We start from the raw sequence: 12305 nt of genomic DNA, 5'->3' as shown, positions 1-12305 counted from the left end.
TCTCTCTCAATCAATGCAAAAGCTCCAGCAAAGGAAAGTCCTCCTCACTTACATTAGCACCTTGATCCAGTTTTTTCGTTTTTCTTGCGATTTCCTTTTTAATTCTTGGACTGGAATACAAGCCAATGTTTTCTCCTGCAGAGCATGATTTTCATAGAGCAGCACAAGCTGCATCATAGACTCCAGAATTTTTAGAATAGTGAGTCAGCAATAGCCATTAGCATGAAGGGTGGGTCTGAGGGAGGCCCTTGATGATTTCTGGCATTCAGGCTTAGCTCTATGGGCCTACTGGATGAAGTAGCGTGGGGCAAGAAGTTTTCCTATGTGCAAGTTTTTTTCTGAAGATGAGTTAGTGGATGTAACTTGGTGATATTCTTGTAAACATGTAGAGGTAATCTCCAGAAGAAATAAGATTAAAGAAGACACACTTGGAGAAACTATTAATGGGCTTAATAAGCAGAGACAACTATATCAGAAAACACAAGAAAAGAACTTCTCCATAGAATAATTGTAGAACTTGTGGAATTTATATCTCCCAAGACCCCTAAACTTGGAGAACTTGGTGGAAGATTATCTGGATGAAACCCTGTTCATCCCTTCTGGAAATGAGAATATTTCCAAACAGCTCCACCTTTATTATAACATTGTGAAAGAAAGCCATATCCAAGTTTCAGGTAACAAATTATTTCTCAATGGAAGGATGGTGTGTGGACAATGGAATCCATATTCAGAAAAATTGAAGCAGATGAGCACATGGTATATTTAGCAAGAAAGGAAGGATCATATTTTGCAATTGATCCTGGAAGTTTGAGCGTGGATCAGTTGGCCTGAAAATAGACAACGTTGCCACCAAAGCAAGTAGTGAAACCTTTCACATTGGCACAGAGCAATGGGGACTGTGATCTGATACCATGTGGGTAGACCTAGCAGGTCATGAAAATATTCACTCCTATAATGACTTTTCTGATGCCACTGAAGTTATTTTGAAAGCAAAAACTGGAGGAGATGGTGATGTTGCTTGGCAACATAGCCAGCTGTTTAGACAAAACTCAAATGACCACGAAGAAAATTGTTAGGAGATAATTATAAAATTCTTTGACCTTTAAGAACCTGAATATTATAAAAGAGCTGGCATAATCAAGAACTTACTGCGGTCTACAGTAGTCTGTTGGCTCAGTGCATGCTTATTTGGCAATTTACTACTCTGCGCCAGCATATTTCTTTGGTGTGGCCTTTTATCGTGTGACCCTCATTAAAATATATGTTTATAGTGTGGACCATAAAAAATTTTGAATTAAAAACTACCCACCATATGTGACTATAATTTGAAATAAAGTGCCGTTGCCTTCAGAAGTAGTTTAAAGACTGTAAGCACAATTTTAAAAGTAAAATGATAGTATTTATGATTAAGTGCTATTCATGATTATGATAAAAATCATGGCCTGACGATATTAATCTCATGTTTATTGATCAGCCGTTAGTTTCTTCAATAATGGTCAAATTACATTTTGCTGAGATTTTAAATTTTTGATAAATATGAAAATACAATAAAAATAATTCTAAAAGGTAAACATTGAGGATTAAAATAAGTGGTATTTTTTTGCTCCTTATGCATTTATATTATATCTAAGAAATCACTGTCACATTCAGCAACATGAAGCTTTATGTCTATGCTTTATTTGCATGAGTGTAAGCTTGAGTTCTTATATTTATGTCTCTGGTTAATTTTGAGTTAATTTTTTTTATATGTCTCGAGGCAAATGGCTTCATCTCTTAGATATGGGTAACTAAATGTCCCTAGTGCCATTTGTGGAAGAGGCTGTTCTTCCCGACCCTGAATGGCCTTGGACCCCCTGTCAGCATTCATTTGACCCAAGCATGAGGGATTATTTCTAGGTTTTCAATTCTATGGCATTAGTGCATAACTATTTTTACACCAAAAGTACAGCATAGCAGATTTTAAAATCAACAAGTATGTGACTTTCAACTGTGTCTTCTTTTTGAGAAAGTGTTTCAGCCATTTAGGGTTCTTCATGATTCCTTAAAAATTTTAAATTGGATTTATTTTGTTTCCACACTCAATTTCTACTAAAAAAATTGTTATTTCTGTAAAATAGTTATTTTATCCTGCTTGCATAAAATTACAGAAGCATGATACTGGTGATTTTTGTTGTTGATGGAAACATGAAAAATTTTATGTCAGTATAATAATTCATAATACCAAAAATGAAGTCAAAATATTACAATAATTGTGGGCACATAATACAACATGGAAGTGTGATTACAGCATTATTCAATGGATGAAATCTTTTAGAATAAGAAATTTTGAATATTTCTAAATCATTCTCAACTCCTGATACAATGTAAAATAGATAACAATTACTAATAGATTTATGGCTTCTTAAAAATATAAATATATCCTTTTTTTAATATTTTGGAGAATTTTCAGTACAATATGACTATTACATACAAATAAATAATTTCCATAACCAAACCTGGACAAAAATAGGGATAAAAACATGTCACAAATGTATAAATGGAAAGCAAGATAGTTTACAACAAGATTCTAAAATAGAAAAATTTTAGAGAATCTCTTATTCTTCATCCACATAAATTTTGGATTTTTTTTTTCCATTTTATTTGAAAGGAGACAAAGATTTGGAGGAATCTCATATCCACTCATTCACTCCCTCCCCAAAAGTCTGCAACAGTGCTAGTTCAGGCTGAAGCTAAGGGCTAAAACGCAGTCCACGTTTCTGCATGTGGAGGTGGCAGATTCCCAAGAATCCATGCCATAACCAACGCCTGCCAGGTGCACAGCTGCAGGAAACTGACACTGGCAATGGGACTGGGGCTCAAACACAGGTCCTCCAACGCAGGACGTCAAGCGTCCCAAATGACACCCTATCCACTGTAGCAAAACTCTATCCCTTGTTGCATATTTTTGAAGTGGATAAGTGAACAATGAAACACAAATCATAACACTGCTCAAGTGTTTAATTTAGCCTTCAACAACTACGCAAGGAAGTGTGGCCTTCAGTGAATCATCAGAGTATATTGAAGGAAATGTTGATTTGAAACACCTTTACCAAAAATAAATTTGAAGATGTTATAACAAACACAATGGGACAGTAGAGGTGATGCTGTCCTGTGTCTGAAACTCTTCAATTACAAGCCATGAGTGCTGTGATTTTAAATGGTGGATTCTATTTTAAAAGTGTGACAGTAGAATGTGTACTTTAGAAAACATTTCATTTTAAATGTATTTATCCTTAGCTAATGTAGCATGATGGCAATATATTATAAGCAAAATAATGGGAGAATCCAGTATGGCTAATCACCTTGAATAAAACAAAAAGGAAATTATCCACAGAAAAATAAAGCTGACTTATTAAAGCAATGAATTGTTGGTGATATATTGAACCCTGAGATCCACTGTCAAGGTTCCCTTGTGAGTAGATCATGCTCTAGGTTGTCTGTTAAGGAGACACAGTGTTTCTAGCAACATCCCTCCCTCTTGAGGCAGGCAGCCTTCCACCCTGTATTTAACACTGGGTAAAAGGGCCAGTCCTCCTTGTCCCATCTCTGGACATCTAAAATGAGCCATGCATCTCTGGACACCTATAAAGTGCCATCCTGGCCTCAGGCCCTGCCAGGTGGTTGGCTGATGTCTCTAGAGATTACATCACAACTATTCTCTCTGCCCAATTCCATATCCTTAACCTCCTATACCCTTTTTTTTTCTCTCTTCCCTTTTCCATCCATGCACCAATAAATCCCTTGTATTTTAACATTCATCCTTTGTCTAGTTTATATGAAACCAGCCAATAGCACACACAAAATAAACTCCTGTCACTTGACAGCAACAACTTCTGCAGTGCAAAAAAAAAAACAATCTAGTGAAAAACAGATGAAGGAAAACATATTTTTCCTGCAAATCTGTAAGCAACCTGTAAATAATCCCATAATGTAATATCATTTTTAAAACCCAAGTTTAAGATAATAAAAGCATGCTGTATCCTTTTGATTCCTGGTCTTTGTTCTGATACAAGCGAGACAATGTCCCAGAAGTCAAAATAAATTGCTTGTACTAAACGGTTATTACATGAATCATATTTCTTCCTAGACCTTTTATTCATTTACTCATCATATATTATCCAGCACTCTATTAGGTTATCTGTTGCTACATAATAAATTACCTGCAAAACACTGCAGCTTAAAATAATACCTGAGATGGCCCAGTGTTTCCAAGGATCCAAATGCAAGTGCATCGAAGTTGGGTGGTTATGATGCAGATCTCTCACAAGTTGCTAAAAATCTGTTGGCCTGGTCTGCAGTCATCCCACAGTGTCACAGGCAGGCCTGGCTCCCTTTCTGTGGTTGATCAGAAGTCTTGCTTTCTTTCCCCTGAGCTCTACATCGAGCTTCTTACATCAGAGCAGTTAGTTTTCCCCAAGAAAAGCAAGCAAACAGAAGAGTTTCCACAAGGAATGCCACAACACTTCCTGGCTGCCATAGCCTCAACTCTGAAGCCACATACCATCCCCCATTCTGTATTTTATTGGTCACACAGATCCACTCTGCTCCATGAAAGAGGCAACTGCCTGGATGGGACACCAGGAGAACTGGGGATCAGGGGACGCTCCTGGAAGGTGACCACCACGGTGCCTCCCATCTGCTAACCTGTGCCTTTGGCATTATGCGGAAACACAGGATCCCTCCTTTCAGAGTCTTCCATTCTAAATACAAGACTGATCTTAAACAAACAATAATGTTATTTTTAAAGGTTTAAATCTTTTGAATGCCAGGAGATAGAGACAGAGGTAGATAGATAGATAGGTAGCAAGAAAGAGAGAGAGAGAGAAATTGATTTATCCACTGGTTTACTCTCCAAATGCCAACATAAGCCAAGACTAGAACCAGGCTAGGTCGAAGCCATGAGGCAGAAATCCAGTGCAGTGGGGAGGGCAGTGGCGGGGGGTGGTGGTCTCTACTTGAGACGGAGAGGGTGGGGGGGTCTCTATCTGAGTAGCAGGAACCCAGCTACTTGATCCATCATGTATTTGCATTTGCCAGAGTGTGAGTCTCAGGAAGTCTAAAGCAGAAGTGGAACCAACACTTATATCCAGCCATCCCAATATGGAATATGAGTGTCCCAAGTGTTGCCTTTACTATTGTATCAAACGCTTACCCCCTCTAGCAGGTTTCTGATGATGTTATAAAACTTCACTGGAAGAATAAGTCCTTAGTGCCAAGGCTTGTGTGAATGTAGTAAGGGAATCCCTGAAGTTGTATCTGAGGAGATGCCCAGTATTCCCCACTCTCTCAGATGGAGAGGAGCCTCTGGTTGAAGATGCTGTAAAGGTAACATGGTGGTTTCCCTTGAGAACAGATGGTGCAGAAACAAGACTCAAAATTAAACATAGAAGGAAAGCATATGTGCTTCTCTTTAGAAAAATATGGGACTAGAAATGTGTTTTCCATTGGGAATATCAAAGAGTTTGGTAGCTGGCTCTTAGAGACTGACAGACCAGTATCCAGAAAGCTACAAGTCTATTAAACACAGCTACCCTTCTTTAGCCCCTGAAGCCCAAGGACCAGGGAAGAATTTTGCAAGAGTCTGCAAATCTGCTCATTTGTTTTCCTGGTCCATACATTAAGGCCCTTCAAGTAAAGGGTTGTTTAAAATGCTTGCGAAACCTTGTTTTGTTAATTACTTGAGTCATAAAACAACAGCTATTGTGAAGATTAATGATGGGTTAACAGCCATAGATGTTGCAAATGATTCACAAGGAAGCTTATTAAGCTTTTTCTAAACAGGGAGAATTTTCAAAGGTAATAAACTGCAGCCTGCAACTATGTCATTACAAAAGCTGTCCTCTTTCAACTGTCCTCAGGAAGTTCATGGGAAATCCAGGTTTGAGAAATCATGCATGGATCTCAAAAAATGTTTGTACCCAAGTAAACGTATCGCTTAATTACACAGGCTTTTTTAAAGTATACGCATACATGTGTGATTCAACCAATACTCTCATGCGAAAATCCTACTTTATGAGTATGGTACAGGTGTACATGTGTGCATATGTATACATTCATGTCTGTGTATATATGTGTGTAGATGTGTTGATCTGCATATGTACATGTGAGTGCGTGAGCATGTAATGCTGGAACAGATCAGTGCCTCTCACAGCACAGCCCATAACAGCATCTGCACCTTCACATTGGAATATGTCAAAATACGTAAATTTCACTCTCTTCAAAATACATTCAAATTATAATAACCAGAAAATGGAGACAGTATAGTTATCCAATAAAGAAACTGTGGTGCCTACACACCATGAAATATTACTCAGCTGTAGAAAGCATGAAATTTTGTCATCTGAGACAACATGGATGGAACTGTGGATCATCATGTGAAGTGAAATAAGCCAACCGCCAGTCATACAAATTTCACATGAGCTCATTCATATGAGAGCTCTCATATGAGAGCTCATTCATATGACATCTATCAGATTATCTATTCCTGGTTTTGCATTTTATCTAAAAGAAATCAGGGCTGGCTCTGTGGCTCATCAAGTGAAGCCACTGCCTGTGACACCACCATCCCATGGGCGAACTCCAATTGCTGCTGTACCCCTGCCAACCCAGCTCCCTTCTAATGGGTCCAGAAAAGCTGCAGAAATGTCTCAAGTACCTGGGTACCTGCCAAACACGTGGGAGGCCAAGATGGAGTTCCAGGCTCCCAGCCAGTTAGTTCCATTGTGTCTATTTAAGAAATGAACCAGCAGGTAGGAGATCTGTCTCTTCCTATATCTTTTTTACTCAACATTTCAAAATAACAAACAAAATAAATCTTAAAAAGTAAGATGTCCATCTTCTACTGGGTTGGAAGTGTCAACTCATCAGACATACTTCTACTTTTCTACTGGAAGCAATCATGAAACCACTGTCCAGAGTATAATGAGCCGCCCAACTCAATTTAGGAGTCTACATTTTAATGATATTTATTATCTATAGCCACCTACTGACCAGCTGAAATCTGAGATTTGTGTTTGAAAGATTTGTTTCTGATTATAAAAGCTATGCATTTTCTATAAGCAATCTAGAAAATACAAATGAAAATAAGACCTTAATGTTTAAAATAACATCAATGCTCATTTTTGTATGGCCTTTCTTGTTTTTTCTATGAATGTAGGCAAATATTCCTAAATTTAAAATATTTTTCCTTTCAATATAACAGTGATATGCCCATGGTCCAAATATTAGAAAATACACAAAGTTCCACAAGATAACAAACATCACTCATAATCAAAATCCTAGCATTTATCTTCGTGTTAGCATCATTTCCTCCAATAAATGTGGACTCTTGACACACTTTCTACTTTGGAAGTTGCCTTCCCCATTTAGGGATATTCCTCCCTTTACAAGGTATTTTCTAGCACTCCAGCCCAACAGTTTCCACACAGAGGCCACTTTATCCCAGGCTCCTTTCAGTAACATTTGGAGATACCTTTAATTGTCACAACTAGGGACAAAGTAGCATTGCATCCAAGGGCAAAGTCAGGAATACTGTAAGCCATCCTATAAAGCACAAGGCAAGGGTCACCACACAAAGTTGTATCCGTTCAAAATGTCAATAGTGTTAAGGCTGATAAACCCTGAGCTATCCCCTTCTTTTGCAAGTACAAGGGACAAAGAAAATATTTCAGATATAGAGGTAAGCTGACAGGACCAGTGCATCCACAGATACTGCCAACAATTCCCGCATTTTCCCAATATCAAATCCAGACTTTGCAAAGATAACGATGGGACAAAGCAACAATCCCCACCACTACCACCACCACCACTACCCCACCCCTCACCCCCTGCGAATTTCCTAGCTTACATTTCCTTAGCTGACTAGTGCCTGGATTCAGGTGTGAACTGCAAGCCTGAAACTTGGAGAATTTTTCAAACACAGCTGCTGGGAAAAAAATCTTTCTTTGATTGTCCTCCTACTGAGTGCCACTCAGAATTCAATCCAGTCTTTCTGTCTGCACCACCAACACATCCCATCAGTTTTGGAGCCCAAAGTAAGTGTGACAACACATTTCCTTGAACAGCAATGCACACTGAAAAGGTTTGCCAACCTGAAACACTTGGCTCTCCTCTCTAGGGAACAACTCTATGGACAAGTGATTTCTCTTTCAAATGTGCCAACCACGCTACATGTGTGAAAGCCTCACTTTTCAAAGAACGACAGATTCCCTTTTCATTATATCTTACAGGTACTATTATGGGTGATCTCTTTCAATTTTTCTCCCTCCCCCTCTCCCTCCTCTCCTTTCCCAACTTGCCCCTCCCTCCCTCCCTGTGTGTGTATGTGTTAAATGCAAGATTGTTTACTCATTCAAAAATACTTATTTCTGAATAATTCTGTTTTTATTTCCTTCCACTCTTGATCACCTTCAATGGCAGAATAGAATTCCATTATATGAGTGAAATAAAACTTAAGTGATCTCTTTAGTAAATATACTGAAATTTCTAGTTTTCACTTTTATAAATATTTCAACAAACATCTTTGTATATCTTCATGTCATGTTTAATTATTTCCATGCTACGAATTTCTAAAGTGACATTATAATTCAATTTAGATACCCATGTTGAAGTAGAACTGTAATAATATATCAACACACCCAACTTGTGTGAAAGTTCCTGCTTTTCCACATCCTCTCCCACTCTGAGATTTGCCAATCTCTTAACTATTTGCAAATACATTAAGAGAAAAAAAACCATGGCTTTCTACTGCGAATGCAATTAATGTTCATATTGACATTTATTTTTTGAAGCTTTTCTTTTTCTAAACTGGTGGTTTATCATTTTTATAAACTTGTAAGACTTCTATTTCTTTATTTTTATTTAACATGTCTTATTTATAGAACATATAACAATTCACTAATTTATCTTTAAAGTTCAAATTTTGCAAATTTAATAGGAAATTGCATACTGAATTCTCCTAAGAAAATAATATGCTTCTATTTTGCTTACATGTTATAAATAACTATCATCAGGTCACTATAACAGTATAGTACATCTTGTTGAAACAGAATAAGTGTCCTCTGATACCCTGTGTTGGATGTGTTGGATGGACCTTTTCTTCTGCTATGCTATCAGAACTCCCAGTGTGCTCCCCAACAGGGCTTTAGTGGACCTTCATGTCTTGTGTGCTCCATTCTCTAAGAACCCAGCCTGACTCAATCAGGAAACCCAACATGGAAGCAGGTAAAGGATTTCAAACTGCCCTTCACTGAAATCTCAGATTCTCAACAAATTAAACCATTACCAGTAAATTGATAAATAAGAATGCAAATTAAGTCCCACTCAGGGAATCTATCTTATTAACCACCCTGAGCTTCCATTCTAAAGTTGTAAGATGAAAAACATCAAGTTTGTATAAGAAGATGGAATTCTCAGGCATGGTTACTGATACTGTGAAGCGAAACAACCACTCAAAAAAAAAAAAAAAAAAACCAAGTTCAGTATTACTCAGAAAAGTGAAAAATATCCGCGTGTCACACCCTACAATCCCACATTAGGCTGATGTGTGCATAGATTGTGTGAACATTACAAGATACGCTCCCACCACATATTTGTCACGGCCAAGTACCGGAAACCACTCACCTTTCCCTCAATAGTAGAATGGAAAGGTCACTTGTAAATAATCTTAGAACACTATACAGCCACATGCAGCAATATAGACAAAATTACTATCAAAGTGTTATGCAAAAACATAATGGCATACATACAGTGAACTGACACAAAATTTAAAAACAGAAAAAATGAGACATTATTGGGCCCAGCACAGTAGCCTAGCAGCTAGGGTCCAAAACCTTGCACATACCGGTATCCTATATGGGTGCCAGTTCTAATCCCCTACGGCCCCACTTCCCATCTAGCTCCCTGCTTGTGACCTGAGAAAGCAGCAGAGGATGGCCCAAAGTCTTGGGACCCTGCACCCACATGCAAGACCTGGAGGAGGTTCCTGGCTTCGGATTGGCTCAGCTCTGGCCATTGTGGCCACTTGGGGAGTGAATCAGCAGATGGAAGATCTTCATTTCTGTCTCTCCTCCTCTCTGTATATCTGACTTTCCAATAAAAATAAATAAATCTTTAACAAAGAAGACACATTATTTTAAGAATACAAATATAAAAGCTAAAATATGAAGAAAAGTAAAAGAATGCTGTCCCAGAAAGTTAGCAAAATGGTTACTTCCAAAAGGGAAGGAAGGGCAAAAAAGTGTACTTTTTTTTTTCTGGGACAGCTTGCAATTTTTGTGTACCATAGTTCAACTTCAATATTACTGAAATTATGAATTCAATCATTGTTGCTTTGAATCTAAAGTTGAACCGATCATACAACTAACAGATTTCCTGCTATTTTACTAGTAATAAGTGATAATAATTAATAAGTGATAATAACTTACAATGAATAATATAGCTCAAGTTCTGAGCTGTATGTATTTTGTGACAAGTTATAATCCCACCCCACACTCCCTTCTGTACTGTGACCAGTCAGGGGTCAACAAATGCTGTCCTGTAGGCCAACTCTAGGATGCTACTTACTTTTGTAGATAAAGATGTGCTAGAACACAGCCATGCCTATTTCTTCACATATGGCTGCTTTCATGTACAGTAGCATGAGTCCTTACATAGTCTATGATGCATAAAATTATTATCTAGTCTTTTACAAAAAATGCCACTCCCTGGATGAATATATTGCCAAATTTATTTGGAAGACATTGCTCTATGGGAAAATGTCCAACACTTCGGGCATCACTTGAAAAGTCACTTGCCAGTGACTTCATTTTTCTCTTCTCTGAAATCTCTATTCCAAACAAGTTTTAAAACCCACAAACCATTCAACACAACAGCTTACACAGTAACTCTATTTAATCCACAGCACTATTTCCCATATTTGTCCCTCTCAAAAAAAAAAAAAAAAAAAGACCCATGAAATCCCAGGACAGACATCACCTTAGAACTTGCTAGATCTGCAGAATCTCAGACTCCAACACAGACCAGCTGAGTTATAACCTGCACTTTCATAAATGACTAATCTAAAGCACAGTTCTGGAGTAGCACTATCCAATAGACTTTCCTGAAATGGTAGAAATTGTCTCTATTTGCAATTAGAAACTGGTAACCATTTAGCCATCTGTGACTACTGAGCACTTAAAATGCAATGCCAAGAGATTGAATTACTCTTAAATTTAACCTGGAAAAGCCATGATATGAGAGTTTATGGTCACCATATTAAAGATGACTGTGTCCTCCAAAAAGGAACCCTACTAAGCACTTGTAGCTCACCCACAGTCCTCCAAATCATCTGGAACACTCCAGCTTTGGACAGGTCCTAAAGAGGATTTGGATTTGCTCTAGGGAGCACCCAGCAAGGACTCCAGAGCCAAATGCTCCCAAAGCACCTGTTAGTCCCACATAAGGGCGATGACATAAGGAGGATCAGATGTAAGGAGGCAATCAGGGAGGTGGTATGGAAAGGCCATGATACCTCCATCAATCTGGTACAACCAATGAAGAGAACCAGACCACAAGGCAAAATCCTTTACACCTTGGACTTACTGTTCTCACTCCTCTAACTCCAAGGGCCTGGGCACCACAAGATCCCAAAAATAAGCACTTGCCAAGCCATTTTGTTTGACTGTTTAAATAAAGGGCTACTGTTACTGAAATCCTCTGAGGGGAATGAGCTTGCATACAGGTATACAGGGAGTCAGGGGCAAAATAATATCTGAGCCAAGATCGTCTTTCACAATTTCAGCGAGAAGGCAGGCAAAGATTCCCTGTCCAGTCTGGCTCAGAGGCCAGGATGCCACTGAGACTTGGAGCCCCATTCCACAGGGCTGAGCCCCTCCCAGGGCTATGTTCACTAGGCTCACAGTCTGGAAATGCTACAGAATAGAACTGAGGAATGCACACAGGTGTTGACTGTTATGTCCTACTGCTCATACTTGGCTCCTGAAGAGCACTGCTTGTCATAAGCCCAACGTTTTCATTGCCAAGGGCTGATGTGACGAATTGCTGAAACATTGTTGGTTGAAAACCAGAGAGCATTCTCTGCTAGTGCTGCAGGCTGGGAGTCTAGATTCAAGTGCCAGCCTCCCTCCAGAAGCTCTGGGGGAGTCCTTGTCTGCCCCTCCCAGCCTCTGGTGGTTCTTAGCATTCCTTGGCTAAAGGCAGCACAACAGATCTCTTTGTCCTCTCCTTTCACATTTTTAAAGATTTATTTTATTTTTCTTTTAGATATT

General features: G+C 38.6%; 1 pseudogene; it reads left to right on the top strand.

Moving 5' to 3' along the window:
* Nucleotides 1-279: 279 nt before the first annotated feature.
* On the top strand, nt 280-1333 carry LOC101520917 (peptide-N(4)-(N-acetyl-beta-glucosaminyl)asparagine amidase-like; annotated as a pseudogene).
* Nucleotides 1334-12305: the final 10972 nt, after the last annotated feature.

The sequence above is a fragment of the Ochotona princeps genome, chromosome 30 (genome assembly GCF_030435755.1).
Source record: "Ochotona princeps isolate mOchPri1 chromosome 30, mOchPri1.hap1, whole genome shotgun sequence".
NCBI classification, from domain to species: Eukaryota; Metazoa; Chordata; class Mammalia; order Lagomorpha; family Ochotonidae; genus Ochotona; species Ochotona princeps.
The sequence above is the reverse complement of the archived record's forward strand: the minus strand, read 5'-3'. Positions and strand labels throughout refer to the sequence as shown.